This window comes from Ipomoea nil, unplaced genomic scaffold, assembly GCF_001879475.1.
Source record: "Ipomoea nil cultivar Tokyo-kokei standard unplaced genomic scaffold, Asagao_1.1 scaffold0684, whole genome shotgun sequence".
NCBI lineage: Eukaryota > Viridiplantae > Streptophyta > Magnoliopsida > Solanales > Convolvulaceae > Ipomoea > Ipomoea nil.
Genome location: NW_017617112.1, coordinates 450,001 through 465,896, shown reverse-complemented (window position 1 = coordinate 465,896; position 15,896 = coordinate 450,001). Strand labels below are relative to the sequence as shown.

General features: G+C 28.4%; 6 non-coding genes across 6 annotated transcripts; all 6 read right to left on the bottom strand.

The window, feature by feature from the left end:
* Window positions 1-7,038: 7,038 nt before the first annotated feature.
* TRNAN-GUU lies at window positions 7,039-7,112 on the bottom strand. The gene has a single exon. It is a non-coding gene; the product is annotated as a tRNA-Asn (tRNA).
* Window positions 7,113-8,685: 1,573 nt separating this feature from the next.
* Window positions 8,686-8,759, bottom strand: TRNAN-GUU. The gene has a single exon. It is a non-coding gene; the product is annotated as a tRNA-Asn (tRNA).
* Window positions 8,760-10,266: 1,507 nt separating this feature from the next.
* On the bottom strand, window positions 10,267-10,340 carry TRNAN-GUU. Its single transcript has one exon. It is a non-coding gene; the product is annotated as a tRNA-Asn (tRNA).
* A 1,425-nt stretch (window positions 10,341-11,765) lies between these two features.
* On the bottom strand, window positions 11,766-11,839 carry TRNAN-GUU. Its single transcript has one exon. It is a non-coding gene; the product is annotated as a tRNA-Asn (tRNA).
* Window positions 11,840-13,760: 1,921 nt separating this feature from the next.
* On the bottom strand, window positions 13,761-13,834 carry TRNAN-GUU. The gene has a single exon. It is a non-coding gene; the product is annotated as a tRNA-Asn (tRNA).
* A 1,507-nt stretch (window positions 13,835-15,341) lies between these two features.
* Window positions 15,342-15,415, bottom strand: TRNAI-AAU. Its single transcript has one exon. It is a non-coding gene; the product is annotated as a tRNA-Ile (tRNA).
* Between the last annotated feature and the right edge of the window lie 481 nt (window positions 15,416-15,896).

The following is a 15,896-nucleotide window of genomic DNA, read 5'->3' as shown; positions in this document are numbered from 1 at the left end:
CTTCAATTATTTAATCAAACAATTTGACTGAGGTTTTTTTTTTTTATTGAATGCTACTAGCTCTATTACAGAGTAGCTATCTGTTCATATACTTTCTCAACCTACTGAAACACAAAGAGCTAATAACGCCTCCACTGAGGCTCGAACTTACAACCTTCCAAATGGAAGTCCAACCCGGGTACCATTAGACCACATAGTCCTGGTTGACTGAGGTTTTTTAGTTTGCTTTAAAGGCCTAACTTTATTGGCTTTTATTAGTGTTTGTATGTGTGTGTGTGTGTGTGTGTGTGTTGTAGATTTATAAATTACAACGTAGGTAAAAAAAATTAGATAACAAAAACAAGTTACCAATACAAAACTTTTAAAATAATAATAATAATAATAATAATAATAATAATAATAATAATAATAATAATAATAATAACAACAACAATAATAATAATAATAATAATAATAATAATATAATAATAATAATAATAATAATAACAACAACAACTAGAACAACAAAAATAACAACAACAACAACAACAACAACAACAACAATAATAATAATAATAATAATAATAATAATAATAATAATAATAATAATAATATAAGAACATGTGATAAAAAAAATAGTAAAAATAATTTGGTTAGCATAAATTCTTCAGAAAACATGAACTAGAAAAATTTTATATTGTTGTAATTCGTCCTATCAACTTGTTAGTTCTCGCGTGATAGTTGTATGGTAACGCATCGATTGTATGTATGAAGAATATTGCAATATGGAATGGAAGAGTAGAGAGAAAAACATAACACAAGAATGTAGAACTCAAGAACACAAGTTCTCTCTTTCATTATGCCTTGAACATGTATATATATACATCCATATAACCCTTCATTTTCTATAACATAAATAATGGAATAAATATATGGCAAATGAAAGGTCTTGTGATAATGGCCATAATAATAATAATATTTATAACACTCACCCTTGGCCATTATCAAACTATACTCATGCCTCGTTAAAAACCTCGCTAGAAAAACCCAGTGGGAAAAACCTAGACGAGGAAAAGAGTACACGAAGTATGTTGATCCATGTGTTGCACCGGTTGCCTCATTAAAAACCTTAGCCTAAGAAAACCCAGTGGGAAAAAACTTAGCCAAGGAAAAGAGTACAAACATAAGCCTTCTGGGCATAATCTTCAAGATTTCAAGAGTCTTCAGGACTATCCACTCAAGTGCACCAACATCGGTTGTCTCATTAAAAACCTTAGCTTAAGAAAACCATGTGGGAAAAACTTAGCTAAGGGAAAAAGAGTACAACCATATGCTTTCGTAGCATAATATTCAGGATATCAAAAGTCCTCTAGATTGTCCATTCTAGCACAGCTAGGCGTTGTTGCTCCCCCTGAAGATAACAATCTTCTAAGCCCACGCATCCCAATTTTATGAACATATTACTCAAAAATGGATGTAAGCAGAGACTTAGTGAACATATCTGCAAGATTGTTCAGTGGGGAAAACATTCTCAATAAGAATTTTACAACTCTTCTAGAGTTCATGTGTGTAGAAGGATTTAGGTGCAACATGTTTTGTAAGGTTCCCCTTAACAAAACTATTACTTGCTTGTGCAACACAATCTTATTTGTCCTCATATGGGACATTGGGGGTAAAAATATAACATAACCAGTTTTGAACTTGGCATCATAGGGATAAAATAAAAGAGCTAATGCCCAAGTTGCCCATCAAAACCACATATTGGTTTCTCACATAAACGTCAAAATCTTTGTACCTCGAAGGTGTTGGAGGATATGTTAAATACCATTCCAATTTTTATTGTAGGGAGAAGCACTAAATCTTGCTAGCAATTTCATCGCAAATTCAATATCAGGCCTGATGCGATTATGGAACTTCTAGTTCAATAATAGTGCTCCAATAGCAATGAAGTAATGGACTTCCAGTCCCTAAATATCCTCATTATAACCTTCGAGTCTAAATGGTCATTTATCTACTTCAAGAGATTATTGGACAACCGTTTGTGCGATAAGTAAATAATACTTGTCTATATAAAACATCTTCAAGATATTTTTCAAGTAGGCTAACTGGTGTATAAAACTTCTTCAAGGAGAAGCTCGATCTTTAGGTCGAGACAATACTTGGATTTCCAAGTCTTTTATTTTAAAACTGCATCTTTCGGCATGAGCTAATATCACCAAGCTCTCTATGTGTTTCAATGATATTTAAACCGTCAATATCGACTGAGATGATAAATAAATAACTCCATTAGCAATTCTTTAACGAACACATAATGGTACATATTATTTATACATTCCTTCTTCGGGAGGAAAACACTCAGTCAATAATATTCAAGTCATACAAAGACTTTAGTAGTTTAATGATACACGTTGAGATTTTCACTTTCCGCATTCCAAAAGTGTTGAATCCATCGGGGATTTACAAATAAATATTAGCGTCTAATGACCAGTAAATTACGGTCATGACGTTCATCAACTGCATATCTAAATTCATAATTCACTGCCAATAATGTTAATTTGCGGAACGTAATGCCATATGTTGTGGGAGAGAATATTTGATCAAAATCAATTCAGGGTCTCTGCGTAAACCCTTAAGCTACCAGTCTCGCTTTATATCATACCACCATATTGTTTGTATTTCTCTTTCGTACAAACACCCATTTGTAACCTACAGGGTTAACATTAAATGGTGTACGTGTTATAAAGAGAATACAGTTTTAGCGAGCTGAGCTGTACATGCCTTAATTGCTCCGTTATACATAAAAAAATACCAAGGCACAACTGGTACCTAGCTCTGGATCCAGATTCTCATATAACGAGAACAATTTGTAAAGGCAATTTTGTTGTCGACAACTATAACATTTTTCATAAATTTCTCCCATATATATAAAATAATGGCAATTTCTAATTCAACCAGACACTAGACATTTCCCAAAGATATTTTTATCTGGTCGTTCCGCATCCCCAGTATTATAATTTTGGGTGCACCTAAAATTTTACTGGGGTTTTCGCCTTCAGGACGAATGTCTTCACAACATACTTCTTTAAGCGATTTCAAGAGTGACACCATTTTCTACTAGATTTAGCTTTCCGCGGATTATACCAACATGTCTCCACGCTTCTGGCGTCAAGGAGCATTGGTAGATATATATGGTCTAAGTTGGGGAAAATATATAGGACCTAGTCACTCATGAGTATATATATTGGCAGATTAATTATCTACTGAACTTCTAGTTCAGTTTACTTCTTTTGAACTTCTAGTTCAGTCTACCTAGTACGTGGATTTAAATATTGAAGATCAATCATTCATAGAATTTCTCGGCATTCTATAAAATTTGAGATCTTATCTCCCCCTAATGCCGTGAAATGATTTTCATAAAATGTGCAATCGGCGTACCTAATTATATATTGATCCCTTATCATGGGCTCTAAGAATTTAAATAACAGACGGAGGTTTATAATCAACATATACATGCCCACAAAGGTACGCTATGGTGGTGATATAGGAAAAAGACTGCACACTATGAATAAAACGCAGATGGGAAATGTTTGGTTTTATACCACGTACTAGGTTCTAGGGGAAATAATTATGATATGCAGTAGGTCAGATTGTGATAACCACAATAGCATATAAAACTGATGTCCCCAACAAGAAAAAAATATATAATCAGATATGAAAGCATACATATCAATTGATATTACAAGGGTACACAACAATCATAGGGAAGCTGTGAAGCTTGTCAAATAAAATATATCTTCAAGATCTCCCAAAAATCCTTATCCTCAACTTTACATTAGTTCACTCACTGGTTTGGGAATTGCTTCTTGAAAATTCACATGATATATTTCATTCCCTCATTTGCTTCGGGCAAACTAATATGAAATAATTTAGTCCTTCGTTTGCTTCAGGCAAATTGATATGATATGATCCATTCTATCTTCCAAACCAATAACATCTAAATCAATCATATCATGTATGGCATAAGTCAAAGATCATTCTTATAAAAGAGTATACCACTCCTTAAACAACACAGAATTGCACTAAGCCATAGTCGGAGAGGGATTTGTCATGTTGACATCTTAAATTTAGTCAAAAGATGATTATCATAATTTGTTGATAATAGCAATCCTTCCGGGATTGATATAAGATTTATGGAACAAATAATAATTCAATTTTGAATTAGCAGCCAGTCAATTGCATACGAGAGTTATGTTGCATGCATGAGAAAAATTTCCATATATAAATAAGCATGCAAACTAAGAGAATTAAATCTGAGAAGTAAACTTCCTCTGGAAAATAAAGTTCCAGAAAGTAAAATTTCAAGAAGTAAATCGAGAAGCAAGATTACAGAGGTAAGCTTAGAGAGGTAAACTTTTTGAATAGTCAATTCGAGTAGTAAAATTAGCAAGAAAAATCAGCAAAGTAAAGTCACTTTGCACTCATAATAATTTGCCTCCAAAAATAACTTTGCACTCAAAAACACATTTGGAGTGTATATACTCCTCGGTTACGCAATAAGTTATTGTGGCCATGAATTATCTTTTCGAATGCTTCAGGCATAAACTAACTTCTCGGATGCTTCAAGCATGAGTTTACTTCTCGGATACGTCATGCCTCAGGCATGAGCTAACCTTTTTGTCCATGAATATATTTTCATGAATTACTTAAACATTATCATGACACTAATCATTTCTTCATCAATACCTTATCATTTCATTATCACAATTTATCGCAATATTTGCTTCAGGCAAATTAGCTAGAATCATTAAGATGATGTTCATTCTCCGATGACCAAATGCTTTGGTGTGCGGCACGTAGGGATCAATGCCCTTCAGACCCACATTGTTAGCAAATCTGCTTTTGGCTAAGATTTTGCCTCGATAAGTTTGGTCATCCTTCAATATCTTGATCACTTTATTTCTTATTCTAAGCTCGAAACTCATACCACACTGGTTATAATCTCGACCACAACCCCTTATGAAGTTACTCAACTAGGTAACATTATGTGCTTCAGGCACCTGTGCAAAATCAACCAAACATGCACTTTGATTCTTCATCAACTAGTTATGTTTCTTAGCCACAAGAAGTGCTAAAATCACCTTAGGATGCTTCTCATAATTTGTTGTCTTGTATTACTGCTGGAGTACAAATTACTCACACGAAAAGTTGACAATGTCTTTTCAATTAAATATTTCTCTAAAACTTCTTGTTTAGAGTTTCACTTCTGAGACTATTTTGTGCAGAGCTGAATTATAGTCAGTTACTGACTTATAATCTTAAAACTTAAGATTAATCTAGTCAAATTGTGTCCGAGGAAGGACAATAGATGACTACTAGTCAAAATGGTCCTTCAGGGACTTACATAACGCAATAGGGACTTTTTCAATCAAATACTCATTTTTAAGATTGTAGTTCAAGTAGTGACGTATGAAAATGAGAGCTTGTGCCTTCTGGGCATCGGTTTTCTGTGACTTAGCAACAAAATTTTGGCTCGATTTCTTAGAAGGCAAATATATTTCAATATCCAAAACCCAAATGAAATAATTGCTATCGACATGAGCGAGCTCAATAAAATCACATTTGACAATTGAATACGTAATCTACAAAACATATATCATATGTTCTCATATACATTCATAATATCACATGTTTATAGCAAAATAAGGAATCTAACATCTTCTAGATGCAAAATGAACTTTCCGAGATGAAGTCAAAAGATAAAATCAGAAAACAAATTGATCTTTTGAATATACACAAAAACCGAAATGGTGCAACACGAATTGGTGAGGCAAACACCAAATTGAAGCAACAAGCATCGGCTCGTGTTTATACCATCAACTCGTGCTACAAGCAAAAAGGCACGAATCGGTGCGAAAACACCAAATTGATGCAGGAAGCATCGACTCGTGTTTATAGCATCAACTCGCGCTACAGGCAACGAGTGGTGTTTCATTATCCAATACACCGAATTGATGCTCCCAAGTCATCAATTAAGCTTTAAAGTCTTACTCACTCTTAAGCTTCCACAAAATAAACTTTAACAATCTTAATTAAAAACCATTCATTCATTGCCAAATCGGCACAAAAACTAATTGCTAATCACATGCAAACGACATATCATAAAAACATAATAATGCACTAGATCATAGGGTATATAACATACAAAGTATGCGAAATGAAAATAATATGTATACATACATTGCATCTTCATACGAAAAGCCCCATCTATTTACACAAACATATATATCACATGCTTTTCTTTCAATTTTAAGAATCAAAAATAAAACTGGAAATATATATTCAGGAATTTACACAATCATATATATATGAACCGGTATGTGCAATTCATATTTCAAATTTTAGAATCAATAAGTATCATATCAATCATGTATTTCATAATCATATCAAGAGGTGTAGAATCAACATGTTCCATATAAAACATGTATTATATAAAAACATGTATTGTAACAGATTCAGGCATACCGTTCACCGAAGATTACGATAGAGACTCGTGCTGATAACGTGTTGTAATTCGGCCTATCAACTTGTTATTTCTCACGTGATAGTTGTATGGTAACGCATCGATTGTATGTATGAAGAATATTGCAATATGGAATGGAAGAGTAGAGAGAAAAACATAACACAAGAATGTAGAACTCAAGAACACAAGTTTGCTCTTTCATTATGCCTTGAACATGTATATATATACATCCATATAACCCTACATTTTCTATAACATAAATAATGGAATAAATATAAGGCAAATGAAAGGTCTTGTGATAATGGGCATAATAATAATAATATTTATAACAGATATGACTTCGGTGTTGATTAATGAACGAAAATTTGTAATTGATAAGTTCAATGTCACCCTAAATTAATTCTAGTTACCTGCCTTTTCCTCTTAGAAAGACATGTTTTTTGTCACGTTTTGAAAATTGAGCCCATTATAGTAGTTTTTATGTATGTGCATTTCCATACAGAATATATAATCATAGTTATTAAATTCTTCAAATACATCGCTAGAAAGAGGGCTTGAACCTCCGACCTTGTGGTTAACAGCAACACACTCTAGCCAACTGAGCTATTCCAGCTACCTTTATTAAAAAGATTTTTAACATATTAATAAGGAAAATTAAAATTAGAAACATTATTTGGTTGTTCTAATTGAAATAAATGTACTAACTTTATGTAATTATAGTGAGAAAATGGGAGAAATCTAGTGAGTTTTGGACAATATAAATTTTTAATGAGGTTGTTGAGAAGTTGAAAAATTAAAGTTTTGAATTTTTGTTAAAGCTATTACACTTTCAATGGAACTTTTACGGGTATATGATTCAAGAGATCTTAGATTACACATTAAGAATATCAAATCCCCAATGAACTGCTTAATTTGTCTTATGTTTAAAATTGATCGAATGCAATATTAACCTTTTCTGTTAATGGTTTTTTTTTAATGAAAAAAATAGTATAACTATTAATAATCATTTTGCTTTATTGATTTTGCATTTAGTGGTTATTGACTGTGTAAATTGTAACAACAAGTTCTGCACCCGGGCTTTGGATAAGAGGTTTAGAGCTTGTCATGGCTTTACTGACCTACGTTTTGAGAAAAGGGTTTGAGTCTTAGGGGCAATGGTTTAAGGTTTAGGATTTGATTTTTTTTTAATTTTTATTTTTGCCGGGGATCGATTTAGTTATTTAGGGATTAGGGTTTAGGGTTTTGATGATGGGATTTTGTGTATTTTAGAATTTAGCTGGTTCGCAATAATGCAAAAAACATAATTGATATATTGAATTTTGTTGTAAATAATTAGAAGAAAATTAATTAAACGAAAAAAAAAGAAAAAAAAACTGAACATAAATTTGCTTCAATCATTTAATCAAACAATTTGACTGAGGTTTTTTAGTTTGCTTTAAAGGCCTAACTTTATTGGGTTTTATTAGAGTTTGTGTGTGTGTGTGTATGTGTGTGTGTGTGTGTGTGTGTGTGTGTGTGTGTGTGTGTGTTGTAGATTTATAAATTACAACGTAGGTAAAAAAAATTAGATAACAAAAACAAGTTACCAATACAAAACTTTTAAAATAATAATAATAATAATAATAATAATAATAATATTAATAATAATAATAATAACAATAATAATATGATACTAATAATAATAATAATAATAATAATAATAATAATAATAATAATAATAACAACAACAACAAGAACAACAAAAACAACAACAATAACAATAATAATAATAATAATAATAATAATAATAACAACAACAACAACAACAACAACAACAACAACAACAACAATAATAATAATAATAATAATAATAATAATAATAATAATAATAATAATAATAATAATAATATTAATAATATAAGAACATGTGAAAAAAAATAGTAAAAATAATTTGGTTAGCATAAATTCTGCAAAAAACATGAACTAGATAAATTTGATATGACTTCGGTGTTGATTAATGAACGAAAATTTGTAATTGATAAGTTCAATGTCACCCTAAATTAATTCTGGTTACCTGCCTTTTCCTCTTAGAAAGACATGTTTTTTCTGTCACGTTTTGAAAATTGAGCCCATTATAGTAGTTTTTATGTATGTGCCCGCATTTCCATACGGAATATAATCATAGTTATTAAATTCTTCAAATTCGTCGCTAGAAGGAGGGCTTGAACCTCCGACCTTGTGGTTAACAGCCACACGCTCTAGCCAACTGAGCTATTCCAGCTACCTTTAATAAAAAATTTTTAACATATTAATAAGGAAAATTAAAATTAGAAACATTATTTTGTTGTTCTAATTGAAATAAATGTACTAACTTTATGTAATTATAGTGAGAAAATGGGAGAAATCTAGTGAGTTTTGGACAATATAAATTTTTAATGAGGTTGTTGAGAAGTTGAAAAATTAAAGTTTTGAATTTTTGTTAAAGCTATTAGACTTTCAGTGGAACTTTTACGGGTATATGATTCAAGAGATCTTAGATTACACATTAAGAATATCAAATCCCCAATGAACTGCTTAATTTGTCTTTTGTTTAAAATTGATCGAATGCAATATTAACCTTTTCTGTTAATGGTTATTTTTTTTTAATGAAAAAAATAGTATAACTATTAATAATCATTTTGCTTTATTGATTGTGCATTTAGTAGTTATTGACTGTGTAAATTGTAACAACAAGTTCTGCACCCGGGCTTTGGATAAGAGGTTTAGAGCTTGTCTTGGCTTTAGTGACCTACGTTTTGAGAAAAGGGTTTGAGTCTTAGGGGTAATGGTTTAAGGTTTAGGATTTGATTTTTTTTAATTTTTATTTTTGCCGGGGATCGATTTAGTTATTTTGGGATTAGGGTTTAGGGTTTTGATGATGGGATTTTGTGTATTTTAGAATTTAGCTGGTTCGCAATAATGCAAAAAGCAAGATTGATATATTGAATTTTGTTGTAAATAATTAGAAGAAAATTAATTAATCGAAACAAAAGAAAAAAAAAACTGAACCTAAATTTGCTTCAATCGTTTAATCAAACAATTTGACTGAGGTTTTTTAGTTTGCTTTAAAGGCCTAACTTTATTGGCTTTTATTAGTGTTTGTGTGTGTGTGTGTGTGTGTGTGTTGTAGATTTATAAATTACAACGTAGGTAAAAAATAATAGATAACAAAAACAAGTTACCAATACAAAAGTTTTAAAATAATAATAATAATAATAATAATAATAATAATAATAATAATAATAATAATAATAACAATAATAATATAATTCAAATAATAATAATAATAATAATAATAATAATAATAATAATAATAACAACAACAAGAACAACAAAAACGACAACAATAACAATAATAATAATAATAATAATAATAATAATAATAATAATAATAATAATAATAATAATAATAATAATAATAATAATAATAATAATAATAATAATAATATTAATAATATAAGAACATGTGATAAAAAAAATAGTAAAAATAATTTGGTTAGCATAAATTCTGCAAAAAACATGAACTAGAAAAATTTGATATGACTTCGGTGTTGATTAATGAACGAAAATTTGTAATTGATAAGTTCAATGTCACCCTAAATTAATACTGGTTACCTGCCTTTTCCTCTTAGAAAGACATGTTTTTTTGTCACGTTTTGAAAATTGAGCCCATTATAGTAGTGTTTTTATGTATGTGCCCACATTTCCATACGGAATATAATCATAGTTATTAAATTCTTTAAATTCTTCGCTAGAAAGAGGGCTTGAACCTCCGACCTTGTGGTTAACAGCCACACGCTCTAGCCAACTAAGCTATTCCAACTACATTTATTAAAAAGATTTTTAACATATTAATAAGGAAAATTAAAATTAGAAACATTATTTGGTTGTTCTAATTGAAATAAATGTACTAACTTTATGTAATTATAGTGAGAAAATGGGAGAAATCTAGTGAGTTTTGGACAATATAAATTTTTAATGAGGTTGTTGAGAAGTTGAAAAATTAAAGTTTTGAATTTTTGTTAAAGCTATTAGACTTTCAATGGAACTTTTACGGGTATATGATTCAAGAGATCTTAGATTACACATTAAGAATATCAAATCCCCAATGAACTGCTTAATTTGTCTTTTGTTTAAAATTGATCGAATGCAATATTAACCTTTTCTGTTAATGGTTTTTTTTTTAATGAAAAAAATAGTATAACTATTAGTAATCATTTTGCTTTATTGATTTTGCATTTAGTGGTTATTGACTGTGTAAATTGTAACAACAAGTTCTGCACCCGGGCTTTGGATAAGAGGTTTAGAGCTTGTCATGGCTTTACTGACCTACGTTTTGAGAAAAGGGTTTGAGTCTTAGGGGCAATGGTTAAAGGTTTAGGATTTGATTTTTTTTAATTTTTATTTTTGTCGGGGATCGATTTAGTTATTTAGGGATTAGGGTTTAGGGTTTTGATGATGGGATTTTGTGTATTTTAGAATTTAGCTGGTTCGCAATAATGCAAAAAGCAAGATTGATATATTGAATTTTGTTGTAAATAATTAGAAGAAAATTAATTAAACGAAACAAAAGAAAAAAAAAACTGAACCTAAATTTGCTTCAATCGTTTAATCAAACAATTTGACTGAGGTTTTTTAGTTTGCTTTAAAGGCCTAACTTTATTGGCTTTTATTTGTGTTTGTGTGTGTGTGTGTGTGTGTGTGTGTGTGTGTGTGTGTGTTGTAGATTTATAAATTACAACGTAGGTAAAAAATAATAGATAACAAAAACAAGTTACCAATACAAAACTTTTAAAATAATAATAATAATAATAATAATAATAATAATAATAATAATAATAATAATAATAATAATAATAATAATAATAATAACAATAATAATATAATACTAATAATAATAATAATAATAATAATAATAATAATAATAATAATAATAATAATAATAATATTAATAATATAAGAACATGTGATAAAAAAAATAGTAAAAATAATTTGGTGAGCATAAATTCTGCAAAAAACATGAACTAGAAAAATTTGATATGACTTCGGTGTTGATTAATGAACGAAAATTTGTAATTGATAAGTTCAATGTCACCCTAAATTAATTCTGGTTACCTGCCTTTTCCTCTTAGAAAGACATGTTTTTTCTGTCACGTTTTGAAAATTGAGCCCATTATAGTAGTTTTTATGTATGTGCCCGCATTTCCATACGGAATATAATCATAGTTATTAAATTCTTCAAATTCGTCACTAGAAGGAGGGCTTGAACCTCCAACCTTGTGGTTAACAGCCACACGCTCTAGCCAACTGAGCTATTCCAGCTACCTTTAATAAAAAATTTTTAACATATTAATAAGGAAAATTAAAATTAGAAACATTATTTTGTTGTTCTAATTGAAATAAATGTACTAACTTTATGTAATTATAGTGAGAAAATGGGAGAAATCTAGTGAGTTTTTGACAATATAAATTTTTAATGAGGTTGTTGAGAAGTTTAAAAATTAAAGTTTCGAATTTTTGTTAAAGCTATTAGACTTTCAACGGAACTTTTACGTGTATATGATTCAAGAGATCTTAGATTACACATTAAGAATATCAAATCCCCAATGAACTACTTAATTTGTCTTTTGTTTAAAATTGATCGAATGCAATATTAACCTTTTCTGTTAATGGTTTTTTTTTAATGAAAAAAATAGTATAACTATTAATAATCATTTTGCTTTATTGATTGTGCATTTAGTAGTTATTGACTGTGTAAATTGTAACAACAAGTTCTGCACCCGGGCTTTGGATAAGAGGTTTAGAGCTTGTCTTGGCTTTAGTGACCTACGTTTTGAGAAAAGGGTTTGAGTCTTAGGGGTAATGGTTTAAGGTTTAGGATTTGATTTTTTTTAATTTTTATTTTTGCTGGGGATCGATTTAGTTATTTAGGGTTTAGGGTTTTGATGATGGGATTTTGTGTATTTTAGAATTTAGCTGGTTCGCAATAATGCAAAAAGCAAGATTGATATATTGAATTTTGTTGTAAATAATTAGAAGAAAATTAATTAAACGAAACAAAAGAAAAATAACTGAACCTAAATTTGCTTCAATCATTTAATCAAACAATTTGACTGAGGTTTTTTAGTTTGCATTAAAGGCCTAACTTATTGGCTTTTATTAGTGTTTGTGTGTGTGTGTGTGTGTGTGTGTGTGTGTGTTGTAGATTTATAAACTACAACGTAGGTAAAAAGAATTAGATAACAAAAATGAGTTACCAATACAAAACTTTTAAAATAATAATAATAATAATAATAATAATAATAATAATAATAATAATAATAATAATAATAATAATAACAATAATAACAATAATAATATAATACTAATAATAATAATAATAATAATAATAATAATATAATAATAATAATAATAACAAGAACAACAAAAACAACAACAACAACAACAACAACAACAATAATAATAATAATAATAATAATAATAATAATAATAATAATAATAATAATAATAATAATATTAATATTAATAATATAAGAACATGTGATAAAAAAATAGTAAAAATAATTTGGTTAGCATAAATTCTGCAAAAAACATGAACTAGAAAAATATGATATGACTTCGGTGTTGATTAATGAACGAAAATATGATATGACTTCGGTGTGTGTGTGTGTGTGTGTGTGTGTGTGTGTGTGTGTGTGTTGTAGATTTATAAATTACAACGTAGGTAAAAAGAATTAGATAACAAAAATGAGTTACCAATACAAACTTTTTAAAATAATAATAATAATAATAATAATAATAATAATAATAATAATAATAATAATAATAATAATAATAATAATAATAATAATAATAACAACAACAACAAGAACAACAAAAACAACAACAACAACAACAACAATAATAATAATAATAATAATAATAATAATAATAATAATAATAATAATAATAATAATAATATTAATATTAATAATAATATTAATAATATAAGAACATGTGATAAAAAAAATAGTAAAAATAATTTGGTTAGCATAAATTCTGCAAAAAACATGAACTAGAAAAATATGATATGACTTCGGTGTTGATTAATGAACGAAAATTAGTAATTGATAACTGCCTTTTCCTCTTAGAAAGACATGTTTTTTTGTCACGTTTTGAAAATTGAGCCCATTATAGTAGTTTTTATGTATGTGCATTTCCATACGGAATATATAATCATAGTTATTAAATTCTTCAAATTCACCGCTAGAAAAAGGGCTTGAACCTCCGACCATGTGGTTAACAGCCACATGCTCTAGCCAAGTGAGTTATTCCAGCTACCTTTATTAAAAAGATTTTTAACATATTAATAAGGAAAATTAAAATTAGAAACATTATTTGGTTGTTCTAATTGAAATAAATGTACTAACTTTATGTAATTATAGTGAGAAAATGGGAGAAATCTAGTGAGTTTTGGACAATATAAATTTTTAATGAGGTTGTTGAGAAGTTGAAAAATTAAAGTTTTGAATTTTTGTTAAAGCTATTAGACTTTCAATGGAACTTTTACGGGTTTATGATTCAAGAGATCTTAGATTACACATTAACAATATCAAATCCCTAATGAACTGCTTAATTTGTCTTTTGTTTAAAATTGATCGAATGCAATACTAACCTATTCTGTTAATGGTTGTTTTTTTAATGAAAAAAAAAATAGTATAACTATTAATAATCATTTTGCTTTATTGATTTTGCATTTAGTGGTTATTGACTGTGTAAATTGTAACAACAAGTTCTGCACCCGGTCTTTGGATAAGAGGTTTAGAGCTTATCTTGGCTTTAGTGACCTAGGTTTTGAGAAAAGTGTTTGAGTCTTAGGGGTAATGGTTTAAGGTTTAGGATTTGATTTTTTTTAATTTTTATTTTTGCCGGGATCGATTTAGTTATTTAGGGATTAGGGTTTAGGGTTTTGATGATGGGATTTTGTGTATTTTAGAATTTAGCTAGTTCGCAATAATGCAAAAAGCATAATTGATATATTGAATTTTGTTGTAAATAATTAGAAGAAAATTAATTAAACGAAACAAAAGAAAAAAAACTGAACCTAAATTTGCTTCAATCATTTATTCAAACAATTTGACTGAGGTTTTTTAGTTTGCTTTAAAGGCCTAACTTTATTGGCTTTTATTAGTGTTTGTGTGTGTGTGTGTTGTAGATTTATAAATTACAACGTAGGTAAAAAAAATTAGATAACAAAAACGAGTTACCAGTACAAAACTTTTAAAATAATAATAATAATAATAATAATAATAATAATAATAATAATAATAATAATAATAATAACAATAATAATATAATACTAATAATAATAATAATAATAATAATAATAATAATAATAATAATTATAATAATAATAATAATAATATTAATAATAATAATAATATTAATAATAACAACAACAAGAACAACAAAAACAACAACAACAACAACAACAACAACAATAATAATAATAAGAATAATAATAATAATAATAATATTATTATTATTATTAATAATATAAGAACATGTGATAAAAAAAATAGTAAAAATAATTTGGTTAGCATAAATTCTGCAAAAAACATGAACTAGAAAAATTTGATATGACTTCGGTGTTGATTAATGAACGAAAATTTGTAATTGATAAGTTCAATGTCACCCTAAATTAATTCTTGTTACCTGTCTTTTCCTCTTAGAAAGCCATGTTTTTTTGTCACATTTTGAAAATTGAGCCCATTATAGTAGTTTTTATGTATGTGCATTTCCATACGGAATATATAATCATAGTTATTAAATTCTTCAAATTCAACGCTAGAAAGAGGGCTTGAACCTCCGACCTTGTGGTTATTAGCCACACGCTCTAGCCAACTGAGCTATTCCAGCTACCTTTATTAAAAAGATTTTTAACATATTAATAAGGAAAATTAAAATTAGAAACATTATTTGGTTGTTCTAATTGAAATAAATGTACTAACTTTATGTAATTATTGTGAGAAAATGGGAGAAATCTAGTGAGTTTTGGACAATATAAATTTTTAATGAGGTTGTTGAGAAGTTGAAAAATTAAAGTTTTGAATTTTTGTTAAAGCTATTAGACTTTCAATGGAACTTTTACGGGTATATAATTCAAGAGATCTTAGATTACACATTAAGAATATCAAATCCCTAATGAACTGCTTAATTTGTCTTTTGTTTAAAATTGATCGAATGCAATATTAACCTATTCTGTTAATGGTTTTTTTTTTAATGAAAAAATAGTATAACTATTAATAATCATTTTGGTTTATTGATTTTGCAATTAGTGGTTATTGACTGTGTAAATTGTAACAACAAGTTCTGCACCCGCGCTTTGGATAAGAGGTTT